General features: G+C 37.1%; 1 protein-coding gene across 3 annotated transcripts in view; it reads left to right on the forward strand.

Moving 5' to 3' along the window:
• The window catches only part of LOC134540254 (gastrula zinc finger protein XlCGF26.1-like), an 84,631-nt gene that overhangs the window by 59,018 nt on the left and 9,658 nt on the right, over positions 1-15,955 (forward strand). Inside the window, exon 1 of one of the 3 annotated variants that reach the window (XM_063382886.1) lies at positions 10,482-10,719. The exons of the other annotated variants lie outside the window; for them this stretch is intronic. The gene's annotated coding sequence lies outside the window, so the exon portion shown is untranslated. Of the gene's footprint in view, positions 1-10,481; positions 10,720-15,955 lie in introns of those variants that run through there. 3 annotated transcript variants of the gene reach the window in all.

Genomic DNA, 15,955 nt, shown 5'->3' on the forward strand with positions numbered 1-15,955 from the left:
TTCAGTGACTGAGTAAATATTATCAATGTTACATATGATAAACAGCGTACCAAGCTGCTAAGTTGGTCGATACTGTACTATTAGCCGCGCCTCGAAGCTTAGTCATGTCCCGATTAACCATTTTGTGTTATTATGATTGTGTTTGATGCAGTGTTTACCATTTCCTTGCCTTGAACTTATACTTGCAACATTGCACTTATTTACTGTCACAATAAAATAATTCACCTCCCTTCAATAAGTTGACAAAATTGGATTTAAATACATATGCAGAACTCACAGTCTACTTGACAAATCACTTGCAGCACTGACTGCAAAGGATGCTTTCATAGTTGTGTCTAGCCGTTCATTAATATGATAACGGTAGTATGCAAATTAAAACAGACCGAGATGTCTGACTGTATTTTAGTCTGCAAAGTACTGTATTGTAAATGAAAATTTTTCAAAAAAAAGCATTTAAAAGCATCATGGAGAATTACGTAACGGAAGTTAAAGATAAAAGTTCTTAAAATGCTTGCTTACCAATGTTATTTCAGTTCAAAAAAGCTAGCGTTCCACTAGTTCTTATATTTTTTAATCTTCGTGACATGAAAAAGTTATATTATTACAATGCTATTTACATAAGGTACTGAAGTCACTCAACTTAAAGATTAAAGCAGTGTTAATGTTGTTAATCTTGCTACTCTTTCGCCAGAAATTGTAATCTCCATCATCAGGGTAACAGCCATGGTACAAAGAGTGGGTAGGTATACTGTGTAGGTCAGTGGTGAGGGCATATAGTTGAATACGTAACAATCTAGAGCTACTACGCTACCAGGAACATGGCAGATTAGATTTTGTCCGTTATCACTCCTCGTTAATATGCCGCACTGTGCGTTCTATAATGGACGTAAAGTTTTTATAATTTCTGAAAGACGTTGGGTTTGAGATGACAATATATAAATGTGGGTAAGAGGAGAAGAGACACTGTTAACGTGATCACAGGTTATCACATATTGTGATCGTTGGAACGTTATAAACAGCACTCATAAAAATTAGAGTTGAATTTATTTTTTAATCAACTTGCGCAAGCGGTAGTATTTCTTTGGTTTATTTATGTTAATTCTACCTTTGCATTACAATATCAATGGAATGTTCGTAATTATATATATATATACACACACAAACTCATGCCGTTACAAGCTTTTGGCTTCAAATGGTATATAGTCAATGCCATGAACGAGTGTAGGCCTACTTCTTTACATCTCGTAAAAGTAATTTTAAAAACTAAACGTAGTACCTATTTTATATTCGCGAATCTATGATATAACTTGCCACAGGGACGATTAAAGGTGAAACAACGTACACAGCAAAAGTAAACAACGTACACAGCAAAAGTACACAGCGTAATTCACACGGGCATCTTTCTTGTATAATACCTGCTTATTCACTTAGGCTTGTAGGGAGCGTTTGTTGTGCGAGTGATCACTGAGCATATTAGTGTCTAGCTTACAAGGACTTGTTTACCAGCTAGTGCAGGACAGTGACAGTTATATTTTTTCTTATATTTACTATACAAGTCGAATGTAAACGAACAGTTTACGAATGCATGCAAATGTTGTTATACAAAATAACTTTCGGAGAACAAAGTAATTTGAAAATAATGATGTCTAAGTGGATGAATAAATACAAATTTTATGAGTAGGGTACACGAGTCTCATACCCCGAGGGCAGACTTGTAACTGGGCGCCCGTTGTCATCTGCATGCCCTGAAGGATGCAGAAGCGACGGAATGAGAAGGCGGGGGAAACGGGAGATCCCCGGCAACGTCCAAAAGCAAAAAATCTCGGATAGCCTTTCAAAGAAATATTGCCTGTTTTGCATCATGTCGCTAAAATAATTACGTAGTCCTCTTAACAACTTTATTTCCATTTTTGCCTTCATTATTTCCCCTTATGCCTAACCAATTAATATTGAGCGAATAAACTCCAACTGGTTTAAACACAACTTCCAAATATGCATTTGAAATATTTAAGGGTACACATTTTCATACAAGAAAGTTTGAAGTGTGTACTGACCACTATTTGGTTGGATGCTAGGTTCACTATAGGCTCATTCACGCAATTTAACTACCACATCATTAATTATACGTTTTGTTACAAATTATTTGTATTATTTGTGTTAATAATATATCATAATTTTACCACATATATTTACAATTGGGAGGTTTTTTCTAGCAGACTGACTATTGAAATAATGATGTTTTGTTTTCAATTTGCTCTGCAACTAAACACTAGAAAAAATCAAATGGAATTGACAACAAAAATGCATTTATTTACACACCGAATTTTGGTATGTTACTTTATTACTTTAATTAAGGATGATAGATAAGCTGAGGTCACAACGAGACCTTTGCATTTTTTTATCTTACTTTATCATGTGTTTATTATAACACAGAAATTGAATTACAGTTAATGAAATTTTATGCTCAGAAAATTTGTTGTAACGTATTTCGTTTACAACAAGACTGCAGACAATGTCAAACTATGTCAACATATTACAATTGATAACTGGCACGATGGTGTACTCTGAAAAATTACGATTTTTAATTAAAACAATGGCTAAACCTAACATGGTTAATTTTCAATTTAAAACAATAGGACTAGAACACTAAAATATTGTCAGCATACTTGTTATGTTACTTAACAAATACATCATATTTAATTTATGTAATGTTGTGTTAAATCCATGCAAAACTATTGATAACAATACATTTGGTTCTACAATATGTGATCCAACGAGTTACATCTTTGCTTAACATGTTTCTTCACCAATTTCAGGCCAACCACATATAAGGAAAATTCAGTTTGGTGTTTATAAACAGATTCAGTTAAAATGTTTTCCTTGCGTATTACTTTTACAATACAAACTTACAACTATGTACTGAAAATACTTTCCTCCCCTTCTTTTTCCAAATGCACATTTGTCGATGTTTTAAGATTTCATGGAAAACTAAACAAACGTAAAATTTTAATAATTTATTTTGTGTGATATCATTATTTAAAATACGATGTAAACAATGCTCCCCCAAAACAGTTTACACATAATTTGCAGAGCTAGACGAATAAACAATTTTATCTTTAGAATGAATTTTAATATTTTATATAGTACGCATTACTTTTAATCCTAATTCTATACGCAACTTTTCACGAAATTTCTTTCACAGCATATTTATTACTACTGACACGATTTACACTGATTGTTATTAGGTAAATTTCAAGTAAATACTACCTATTGTAGCTGAACCCATGCACGGTGCGAATTATGGGAAATTTTTATATAGTTTTTCGTTTAATGGTCCATAGACCTCAAATACAATTTGTGGACATGATAATTGCAGAAATTTTTTACCAATCACTTCTAAACTGATAAATAAATTCTGAAAGTGGAAAATCTCGATCAAGTTCGTTAATAGGCAATATCTGACCAAAGTGGTAGAATTGGGGAAAGTTTTTCGAAAACCTGAAAAATTGCTATAACTTCCATAGTATTAGAAATATCATACTCGTTTGAACGTATTAAAATTTGTACAAGTAATGTAATGAAGTTTGGTCTTAGCTATTTTTTTTATACAACCAACCATAACTGCAGGGGGTTGATAAAACAAGGGTTTGAGGACAATAAAAAAATCATAGCTCCCAATGTAGGCACAACTTTGGATCTATGCGATTTTTGTAGTATTGTTATGATTTTTATCTAAAATTTTTGTCTAAAACATTTTTGGATTAGACAAACGTTTTCTGAATGGGGTCAAAACATAGGAGCGAATTGTTAAAAATAATTCATAATGCCCTTAGTAGAAACACTACCAAATCTGGACAAATCTTTTGTTAATATTTTAATTTTTATCTAAAAATTTAGTCTTAAACATTTTTTTGATTAGACAAACAGTTTCTAAGGGGTTATATAAATAGGGTGACGTCGGCGGGGGCTTAGCCCTGAGCCTGCACAGGCTCCGCTCCCTCCCGGCATTTCACTGCGAACGTGTGTTTGTTTTGGACCTCCCTCATGAGGGCGCTGTAGAAGCAGTGCGATGGCCCCTAATTATGTACCTAATTAATTATTGTAACCTTTTATTTTTAGCCCCAGTGTTTTTATGTTCAAGCCAACGGGCTCTTTTACTTAATTTAATAATATATTCTAGTTTTAGACGTTGCGCGGACGAATCCGCACGGACCGGAACTTGACCTCAGTTGTGGTTCTTTTAAGTCTCACGTTAAATAATTACAGAAGTGTTAATGGTTTTTAATTAAGAATAATGTGTTTTGTAATTATCTTCACTTTTGTCGGGGCACGAGATCATTAATTAACGTAACGTTTTTGTACGGCGGAAGTGTGCCATTGCGAGGGTAGCGTCGCCAGTTCCTCTTCAACAGCCATCGAGAGTAGACGCGTCAGCACCCCGGGGGCCGCAATCTTTGTGCATCTGATCAAGTATTTCTGTTTTATAATTTGTTCCTAAATAATTGCAATCTCTAGCCCTCGGGGCTGCTCTCGGTCGGTGGGACGTTTAATTAAATATTTATATCACTCGTTACGAGCTTCTTTGTTGCTGTTCACAGGAGACTCATGCGCATGGCCACATGGTTGGCCCATGCTTTACCTAAGCTGATCCGTGCCCAGGCCTTTTACTGTTTTAATGGAGAACGTGTAGGGAGGCGTGAGTTATGTTATTAAACCTAAATTTTAACTGAGTCGTGAGTTATATTTTACGTAATGGGAATCCAACCTTTGTACGAGTGTGGCGTGCCAGACGCCTAGAGCGGGCCAGGTTTGGTGTAGATCGACATAAGCGGATCAATAGGGCTGGTAACTCGTCCCACATGGGTTAGTCACGCCCTGAGAGAGAGGATTGGCCGGGGTCCACGTGGTGGCGCCCATGTAAACATCTTTCCCCGTGAAGCAGTGGAGAAGATAGCCCTCAAGGGGTTAGTTATAAAAAACCATTACTCCCTTAGAAGAAACACTATCAATCAGTTCAAATTTTTTGTAAAACTTATAATTTTTAGCTAAAACTTTTGTCTAAAATTACTTTTTACAAAACGAGCCAATATTGCAAGGGGTTAAAAAAACAAAAGTTGGAGAATGAAAAAAAAATCTCAGCAAGGTCACAACTTTGGATCCGTATGATTTTTATATTAATTTAATAATTCTAATCTTAAACTAATGTGTAGAAAAATTTTTCTTACACAAAAAATTGCTGCAAGGGACTGAAAAAAGAGTGGCATAATAACACACACAGTTCCCTTCTTAGGCATTCCATAAAATCCATTCAAACTGTGTTTGAATTTTATAATATTCATCCAAAACATTTTGTCTAAGAACATTCTTGATAATACAAACCATTGCTGCAAGGGATTTTGAAAACTTTGGTATGGAATATGAGAATAATTAATAGCTCATTATCATGTACTCTATGGAATTAATTTTTGTTTTTGTTTACATTTTTAGTGTTGCAAAAAATTTTCCTAAGTTAATTTTATGTTACAAACCATTACTGCGTGGGGTGGGAATAAAAATGATAGAAATCTAAATATTTTATTACTTTTTTAACAAATATTTTTATAAAACTTTATAAACTTTTCCTAAAACGTTAAGCTGAAATAATTGTTGATAAAAAGAACAATAAAAACCGAAGTTGGGATTATAAAAAACAATAACCTTAATAAGTGTCAATTTAATCTAATTTTATTTTTATCACCTTTTTTTTAATATTACCTTAAACCTTTGTCCAAAGGATATTTTTGTACGACCACGTATTAGTGGCAAGGATGAAAAGTAGTGTTTGAAGGTTGAAAACAATTACATAACTACTTAGTAAGTACAATATTAAATTTGTTTAGACATTAAATGCTGAATGCATTGAGTTGAGAAAAAAACATTAAAAATAGTTTCGCTGTCTGGAATGCAAGAAAATGTTTAGTCTGACATTTTTTAATATTGGGTAACATATCTATAAAAGGATGTTATGTACATTAAGTTTTTAAAATGTTCCAGGAGTTTGTAAAAATCTCCAAATCACTTCCACTTTGAAATGGATTTTTTTATATCTATTTACAGACGCACACGAGATAGTTACATAAATGAATAATCCAGTGTCAACAAGTTACCAATTCCATATTAATATATTTCAAAAGGTAATATCAATACAAACTTTTAATATATTATCTTCAAAATATATCTTTTGACTTTTTTTTAAATAGATGTTTCCTAATGCATAATGATAAACACAATAAAAACAAATTTAACTGGAAAATTAGTAAGTTCATTTTGAAAAAGTTAATGCATAAAGTGGCTTACTTACATTCTGCACTTAACAATTCAAATGTTGTTAGGTGTTTTACATTACCTGGAAGACATATGTTAATATTATACAAATTGAAACCAAATTACAAAATTTGCATCTTCGTTTTGCAGATGACTTGCCATATAACATGTATATTTTCTTTGAAATTCTATCCAAATCGGCTGCAACAAAAGACCTAACTATAAAAAAGTAATCAAAATTTTTGTTTTAAATTACAGCATTTTGGAACAGATGTTGAAACTTATACAATTTTTATTTCTATAAATTTTGCAATATTATGCATGCAGATAAAATTGTCTTTTCTTTATTTAAAATACTTTGCAATGAAAAATCAGATACATCAGGTCATGGTTAGGTTTTTTAAGGCCTCCTAGGTTTATGATATATATTAAAATGAAATTATTTACAATAAGAAGATTAACGGATATTATTGTTAGCAAAACAGTTCACAATTATACTGACATATTTGGACATCATTTGACTAAATGGTTTTTGATTTATTACGAGTTGAGTTTGACAGATTTTTTGATGCGCTATTGCATGTACTGCACGCGCTAGCAACTGACGATCAAAAATAGCGGACGCGCATACACACTCCATGCGCCTTACACATCCCAGCTACGTCACAGGACGAGAAAGCTCCCCCCCTCCACCCCCTTCTGTTTTGTTCTTCATAATGGCCCAACCCAACCCCAACCGCACTAGCCAGACACAGTGGCGGCAGCTAATCCTGCTTGATTGACAGCAGCTACCCAGCTACGACAACGCTCTCTGTAAGGATATTCTGGAACTTTTTGGGAGGCTTTTTCGTGACCTCGGTGGCTCCTCCTCGGTTTTGTCATTTCCTCCTTCCGTCTCCGTCCTGTCGCTCACTCTTAAACAAAAAAAACCTTGTCCAAAAATAACCATGTTGGTTTTTTTTTCCAACCCTGGTTACTATCCAAAAGTTCAAAGTCAAATACAGAAAGGTGGGTGCGTTCCAATTTTTTTGGTTAAAGCGTCAGAAGGAAGATTTACTGCATACAATTGGGATTGCCAGTCGTATCACTTGGCTGAGATGGTCCAAAAGTAATATATTTCCATCTTCAGCACTGGGTAGCATAGCAACAGCTCTCTGTACCCTTGCACCACAAAAAGGATATAAACTTGCTTATTAAATTTAAAAGTAAAATTTTCTGCTTGGAATTGATTACTAGGCCTGTTTAACAATGTATATAAGAACAGGAATATTATAGGTATATTGTCACGGTCTGAAAATTTCATTACTTTTTTTCTTAAATTTATTTTACTGTTGTATCTCGTTAGGTTAACGTATTGGTGTACGTGCGCGTTTCCACGCTCGGCCGGTTGATTTCGACACGCGGGTATTGGAATATAGGTTGCTGTGATAGAAGTTTGCAGGCACCGCGGGCTTTTGCGAGGCTGCGTGGTTTGCTGATTCTCGCGGGCCGCTGGCCAGGGCTCGCCGAGGGATTGCACCACGTTGTTCCAAAAAAACCCGCTGCGCTACGCTAGTCTCTTGTTTGCCGTTTTGTTAGGTCTGCCTCGCAAGGCTTTTGTGTACTCGTTTCGAGGACTCTGTCCTGATTAGTGTGGCCATCTTGCGTCCGAGTTTGGAAACGTGGACAGAAACAATCGAACAGCGCGAGAGGGGGAGGGAAAGCTCGCTCGCGCCTGCGCAGAAGGAACTGTTGACTTCGCTTGTTTTTGTTTTTCCTTGCGGGAAGGAGGACAGCCATTTTCCCCTTGGCTAAGTTTTCCCGGTGTTCGTGTTTTTTCGGGGTGACCTCGTTCGGGAGGTAAAACCCTCGTGCAGGGAGAGTACGAGGCTTTTTTTTCGCCTTGGAGACCTCGCTGGACGGGTGATCCACGACAGTACGGGGCCGAGTCACTGAGACGAAGTGAGGGTAAGTGATTGGCAGTGATGGATAGCGAGACGGAGCCTCGGGCTGGACGATCTTCGTCCAGTACTTAATATTTTAAGAAATAACGTAGTATTAATCCATTCCTATTATTTTTTAATTTAAAACAAATCGACGTCTGGTTATAAACATGAATGTAGTGGTAACTGGGAAGTAGACTATTCCTCAGCGGAGCTGCGGCGACGAGAGTACGGCCATGTTGGCCATGTTGTTGTACTGATAATTGTTTGCCGGCCGACTTCACTTTAATGTGTATTTAATGTATTTATTTATTTATGAAACTGTCTGTTAACTTATTTGTTATTAATTTATTTGTTAAACCTTTTTTTTTTTTTTTTTTTTTTTTTTCAGAGTTTGTTTATTGTTTTTCTAGCTTCAGGGCTAGTAAATAAAATCTGTGCTTGAATGAATTAATAATGTTTCTTTTCAGTGCATAAATCATACCCTACACTCCCTGTATGGGGAAAAGACTTGGTCTCGTGTACCACGACTCTACCTAATTACCCCCCCCCCCCCCCAAATGTTATAGGTTATTTATTGTTTTGTGTATAGGTGTACGCGGGTTGTCTGACGGAGCCACGTCACAAGTGGTGGAGGCGCCGGGTAATAGTCACTTGTAGGGTTGTTTGTGCTTTATTTTTTTTTTCTCTTCTCTTTTTCTTTCGAATTTAATAATGTTTTATTATAGAGCAGTGGAAGCAGTGTCGTGTGGGAGCACGCGGCGGACGTGTTGCGTTGTGCTTCACGTATTTTTATTAGTAATGTTACTGTTGTTTTGTTTAAATTTAATGAATAAAAAGTTTTTGGTTTAGTTAAGTTAGTCACTCAGTCAGTCAGTCAGTCAGTCAGTCAGTCATGAGTTTCTTTTTTTTTGATCAGGTCACCTATTAGGTTTTATTAAGTTTTAATTACGTAAATTTTAATTCCGGTTTAATGATTATTTAATTTTTTTTTTTAATTATGTCACCATTAAATTTTTGTAATGAATCTAAGAGTTTGTGTGGAGTTTTGGTTTAGGAACGATGTTAAAACTTGTGTTAAGTAATGTTGTAGACAGTGTTTGTTGCGGGCGAGGAAAGTCATGTGTCGTGGAGTGGTGAGGGGCGCGACGCTCAGCTGTGCGCTGATCTTGAGCGGCGGACGGCCTGGCGCGACACGGCTGGTGTTTACCGGCCGGCTGGTCTTCCAAGGACACAGATAAGAGTTTCACAGTTATTTTTTTTATGAGTTATTTTAGTAATGTTGAGAGTAATAATTTTAATAGAATTTATTTATTTTTCATTATAATTATATTTGTTTTGATAATAATAAATTTTTTTTTTAACTTTGTGTTTTGAATTGTAGGAGGTACACAGTAGAATGGATTAGCTATAAGAAAAGTGTGAGGTTTGTTTATTTGTGTATGGGTTGAGGGAATGAACTCCAGGGGAACAGTAAGGTATAATTTGTGTTGTCTTTGAGATGAGAGTTGTTGTTATTGTCCAGCCAGTGGAGCTGAGCTGGGACAATTTGAGGTGTCCCTGGGAGAGTAGGGACTGTAGCGCAGACCCATAGGAGATGGGCTGGCTACTGGTTAAGGGTCGGGAGAACCCTGAGATGTTAGTAGTTTGGGGCAGGAGTTCCCCATGGTAGTACCGAAGTGGCTATCCCGTATGGGATAAGGGTACCACTTCAAGAAATTTTGTTGGTGGGGTTAGAGTCCCCTGTGTAGTGGGCCTATAGTAGATAGGCACTACAGCGAAATTTTTGGTTGTCCTGGAGGTAAATTCCCTGGGTTAAGTTAATGGAATTGTGTTAAATTTAGGAAGGAGGGGAAATGAGAAACATAAGTGAGTTAGTGTACCTGCCTACGTATTAAATTAAATTGTATGGAATTAATTTATGAGAAAGTTTATTGTGTTAATGATAATGGAAGTGAGTTAATTTTTTTTAAATTTTTTTTGAGTAAAGTATTTTAAGTAATAAAGTTAAATAATAGAGTGAGTGGTGACAGTTATGATAGAGCATTTTTGAATTTATTTTGTTTATCCTACTTGGAATGTAAGGTTTTAATTTGTTCTCTCAACATAATTAAAATTTAAATAAGTTTTTTTTATACAGTGCCCCTTATACATTTGTTGACACAAGTAATAAAGCATTTTTATTTATTTACAATTTTATTTTAATTACACAAAAATTTGTATTTAGCTTTGTGATACAGAGGAAACTCTTTTTTTAATGAGTTGTTATGTTTGTGCTTGATTCTTATCGGTTTTGTGAAAGTAGTGTTACAGTACTCAGTTCAGTGGTGACCTGTGACTGACTTCACGACTAAGAAGACTGAACATGGTGTTGCTGGTGGCACATCAGAGTGAACCTGATGGCACCACCAGTAGCTGTTGTTTCGAGGTGTTGCTGTTTCCACCAGACGAGACCAACCAGCTGCTTGCTGCCTACAGCATAGCAGATGTTAAGGTGAAAGTATTTTTATTTTATTTTTATCATGTTTGTTATGTTTTTGAATTTTGGTCTAGGATGTCTGATACATTTTTTTTTTTATTTCAGCTTTCGTGGTTTATTTATAACAGGCAGATTTTAAGTGAATAAAGAAAAGTATTTTTATTTTTGGGGCAGTCTAATTTTATGATTGTTGATTCTGGAGTTTATTTTTTTTCTAAGATAGTAAGTTAAATAGTAAATAATGGTTAAAAGTAATAGACATAAATTTTTGTTGATTTTGGCTATGGCCCTGGTTCGATTAAGTGGTTATTTGTTAACGAAATTTATTTGATGATGATGCCATTGTAGGACGTTATGGAGTAAAGTAATACAGACCCTGGAGGAATGGGCTGTAGTGTGAGGGTAGGGAGGCCCTGGTTGTGACTGGGTTCGCAGGGTAGGCGACCCTTAGTAAATGAGGAATGAGCCTGGGGAATGTTGTGTCCTTTTGAAGTAGCAGTGGCTACCAATGTAAGAGGCACGGAGGGGTAGAAGTGGTGGGCCAGGGAATTGGCACCACGGGGATGATTGGTCAAGCCAATCCTGCCGCTGCGAATTTTTTTTGTTGTTGGGTTAGAGTCCCACAAGTTGTGTCCACAGGAGGTTGATGTTAGGCATCTATTGTCTTTTGTTGTTTCGAAAATGTTAGAAGCATGTTGCTCAAGCATGTATAGTCATCGATTTCAGGTTGGAGCCATTCTTGAACCAGGTGCCAGAGGTCAGACCCTAAGATGATTTAAATTTGGTTGGTGAGAATTGGTAAAATTATTTGGTTTTGGTATTGAAGTTTGTACCTGTGGGTATGTTTAATAATTTTTTTTAAGACTTTTCAGATAGCTAACCTGTACCCATCTTTGTTTAGAATCGTCTAGCTATTAGTGTTGCCCAAATACAAAGGTATTTCCATTTGCCTATTTGTCGCTGTCACATTTACCAGGAGAACTTGTATGTCAAACTTAAGATACCTATTGTTCATGTTAATTCCAATTGGAAACTATTTCAGTTTGTTGCGGTACCTTTCCGCTGGAAAAATAACACTTGCCACTTGGAGCACGAGCCCAACTTTTTAGCCGTAAATAATGAGCAACTGGTGACCATTCAGGGTCGAAACTTGTTGGATTGTCGTCCCTTCGAAGACAGTTTATGTTTTGTTCCCAGATTTTCAGGTGATGCCATGGGAAGTTCTCTATGTCCTAAGGCTTTATTTCAGGGAGTGACTGCAGAAAAACTTGGTGAACTGTGTGCTTACAGATGCCATTCGGGAACCCACCTCATGATTACGCAAGCTGGCCCTGAACGGTATTTTCTAACTAACCCTGTTGGTAAACTAGAAGTACAGTGTTTAGTGAATAAGAACCAAACCTTGTTTTTAGCTGCTGCGGATCGACCTGGCGCTGTGGACATTGAGGTCCCTTGCGATTGTCGCCTGTACATGAATGATGAGCTTAAAATTAATGAACTTTATCCGTGTGATTTTCTTTCTAAAGCTAAATTCCAAATGATTCATGTGATTCCAGCTGCCTGGACTGAATTAAAAAAATTAAAGATTTTACCTTTAACAGCATCTTCACACACAGTTTTTCCTTCATTAGAAGATTGTTTAGACGAGGATTGGCCTTCTGTTATTCCTCATTTGAATTTGGTCGTTTCACGTTCCTTCGCGAGGCCAGAAGAATTACAGCTGCGAGACCTGATGGAAGTTGTAAGCTTTTTGTTAAAACATTTGCAAAGTATTTCATTATTTGTGATTGGTGGTACTTTATTATTAATTGTTGTAAGAAACCCTTATCTAGTGGGGATTGGTACCTTACCCCACGTATCAGCTTTTAGTGAAAACGCTATGTTAACAATGGAGATAAGTATAACTGTATTTATACTTGGTGTCATAATGTGTATGATTATTTTTCTGCTATGGAAATGGTTGTCACTCAAGTGGAAATTACGAAAAACTGAGGAAATTTCACCTCCTGTACAGTCTGTTGTTGCGACTACAAGTGAAACCTTTAATTTACGTGAGAAATTTTATGAGAATTGTCATTTAAAATCTAAGTTGGTTAGTGAGTCAGGTGAGGAATTTCATGTTTACCTCACCCTGTGTGATTAAATAACAGAACTGTTGTTTATGTTTGTTTTGTTCACCCCATTAAGGGCACATAGTTGTTAAACACTTTTGTGGTTAGGATTTATAATGTTTTTGTAATTAACTGTTCAGTTCAGAGGTTTTCCTTTTTGTTTAAAGAATAAAAAACAACAATCGAGGATGAATCTAGGGGTCCAAGCAATTATTAACCTAGGGTTAATTTTTTTTTTTAATTATTTGTTTACGCTCGACTTTGACTTAACCTGGGCAGGGATACCTTGTTCCTGGTCTATCCCCTCCCCTGTCCAAACCGGTGTGTACTCGTGCCTCTAAAGACAGTGTAATTAATTTTCCACAGACTCAAGTGAGGCAGAGTTGTTAGCAACAAGTGTTTGCATTTTCTTTTTCTTTCATGAAGAAGAGATAGTGCATTGATGTACCACATCCAGAGACTTCAACGATTACGTAAGCTATGTGAAGAACTTTCCTTCGTCATGTATGTCCTCCTGACTGAGGACCATGTGTTGTGCAGCCATTGAACTTGTGTGGGATATGGACTACTGTTTCCTCCCCTGTTGTGTGGTGGGCTGCTTATAACTCATGAGGAGTTATACTGTGGAAGCCCCTTCCCAAATCGGTTTCTGTGTGTATGTGAACTCTCTGTCTTAAAAGAATGAAGAAACTGATTATCAGCATGGGGCTCGCTTTCGTCGACTTGTGCCGAATGAAGAAATTAGTTACTCTCGGCCAACCAGTGACAATGCTATTTTTTTTTCTCTCTGTTCTGTAGCTAGTAGCTGCAGAGGTGTGTTTTGAAGATCTTGGACTTCACCTAACCCTATTGACATTTCAGGTTCCTTTCCTGATGTTTATCCCTTGTTTTCCTGACTTGTATAGTCCATTCCTTTTCTCTTGGAGGCCAAGCTCCCATTTTAATTTAGCTGTGTTTGTTTTCATTTTATTGACGTATTTATGATCATCTTTGTTGTTGTTGTTGGAGAATAACATGCCCCTGGACTCATCCTTGGTTAGTTATGCTGTTTATGGAACTGATAAAGATGAAATGTGAGGTGGATATTATTTGTGTTACTCAGTCACTTTATTCAGATGTAAACTATTTGACAACATTGTTTGATAATTATTCAATAGGGTCACTTCACAGTTTTACTTAATGGAATAATTTAAATTTTTTTTTGTTAATTGTTTAACATAATGTTTTGATATGACGTTAAAAATGAATCTCCCCCCCCCCCCCGCCCCCCTCATTAACTTGTTGAAATAGGCTTGAAAGTGTAGTGTATGTTCTTTGGTGAGAATCTGATACTGGTGTTGAAATGTTTGTTCAGTTTCACTGGGGAGACATCCCCGATGACATGCTGCGAGGAAGGCAGGCTGAGGACAGAATTGCTCTGAAGGCTGGATCCTGGGTGTGAGCTGCAGATCACACTTCAAGGACTCTTCTCTCCAGCTTCAACTAGGGCTGATCTGTCCACGGTTCACGCCTCTCCTAGTTGTATGTCATACGAGTAGTTTTACGATGTGCCTGCCACCATCGATTCTTACAGGAAAGAATTGTTTCCTGGGCTTTTTACTAAAATTGTATCCTGTATTGTTTTAACTTTTTCAGTTTAGAGTTTGAATTTAATTGTTGTGGTAAAACCCAACCTTCGTGCGCTGTAGGCATTTAACTTGTAATTCTTTGCCCCTTGGTTTTATTCATTGTTAGGAATTTTTATGGCTTGTGGGGCACAAGCCCTTGTAGACCGGGGTAATGTCATGGTCTGAAAATTTCGTTACTTTTTTTCTTAAATTTATTTTACTGTTGTATCTCGTTAGGTTAACGTATTGGTGTACGTGCACGTTTCCAGGCTCGGCCGGTTGATTTCGACACGCGGGTATTGGAATATAGGTTGCTGTGATAGAAGTTTGCAGGCACCGCGGGCTTTTGCGAGGCTGCGTGGTTTGCTGATTCTCGCGGGCCGCTGGCCAGGGCTCGCCGAGGGATTGCACCACGTTGTTCCAAAAAAACCCGCTGCGCTACGCTAGTCTCTTGTTTGCCGTTTTGTTAGGTCTGCCTCGCAAGGCTTTTGTGTACTCGTTTCGAGGACTCTGTCCTGATTAGTGTGGCCATCTTGCGTCCGAGTTTGGAAACGTGGACAGAAACAATCGAACAGCGCGAGAGGGGGAGGGAAAGCTCGCTCGCTACTGCGCAGAAGGAACTGTTGACTTCGCTTGTTTTTGTTTTTCCTTGCGGGAAGGAGGACAGCCATTTTCCCCTTGGCTAAGTTTTCCCGGTGTTCGTGTTTTTTCGGGGTGACCTCGTTCGGGAGGTAAAACCCTCGTGCAGGGAGAGTACGAGGCTTTTTTTTCGCCTTGGAGACCTCGCTGGACGGGTGATCCACGACAGTACGGGGCCGAATCACTGAGACGAAGTGAGGGTAAGTGATTGGCAGTGATGGATAGCGAGACGGAGCCTCGGGCTGGACGATCTTCGTCCAGTACTTAATATTTTAAGAAATAACGTAGTATTAATCCATTCCTATTATTTTTTAATTTGAAACAAATCGACGTCTGGTTATAAACATGAATGTAGTGGTAACTGGGAAGTAGACTATTCCTCAGCGTAGCTGCGGCGACGAGAGTACGGCCATGTTGGCCATGTTGTTGTACTGATAATTGTTTGCCGGCCGACTTCACTTTAATGTGTATTTAATGTATTTATTTATTTATGAAACTGTCTGTTAACTTATTTGTTATTAATTTATTTGTTAAACCTTTTTTTTTTTTTTTTTTTTTTCAGAGTTTGTTTATTGTTTTTCTAGCTTCAGGGCTAGTAAATAAAATCTGTGCTTGAATGAATTAATAATGTTTCTTTTCAGTGCATAAATCATACCCTACACTCCCTGTATGGGGAGAAGACTTGGTTTGTGTACCACGACTCTACCTAATAACCCCCCCACCAATGTTATAGGTTATTTATTGTTTTGTGTATAGGTGTACGCGTGCTGTCTGACGGAGCCACGTCACAATATCATAGGTGCGTGCGTGCGTGCATGCGTCTGACATGACCAGAAGTTCCACAGATTATCATTTCAGTGTAAACACTGGTATTATCGTATCAAACAGATACAA

The sequence above is a fragment of the Bacillus rossius genome, chromosome 16, assembly GCF_032445375.1.
Source record: "Bacillus rossius redtenbacheri isolate Brsri chromosome 16, Brsri_v3, whole genome shotgun sequence".
Classification (NCBI taxonomy): domain Eukaryota; kingdom Metazoa; phylum Arthropoda; class Insecta; order Phasmatodea; family Bacillidae; genus Bacillus; species Bacillus rossius.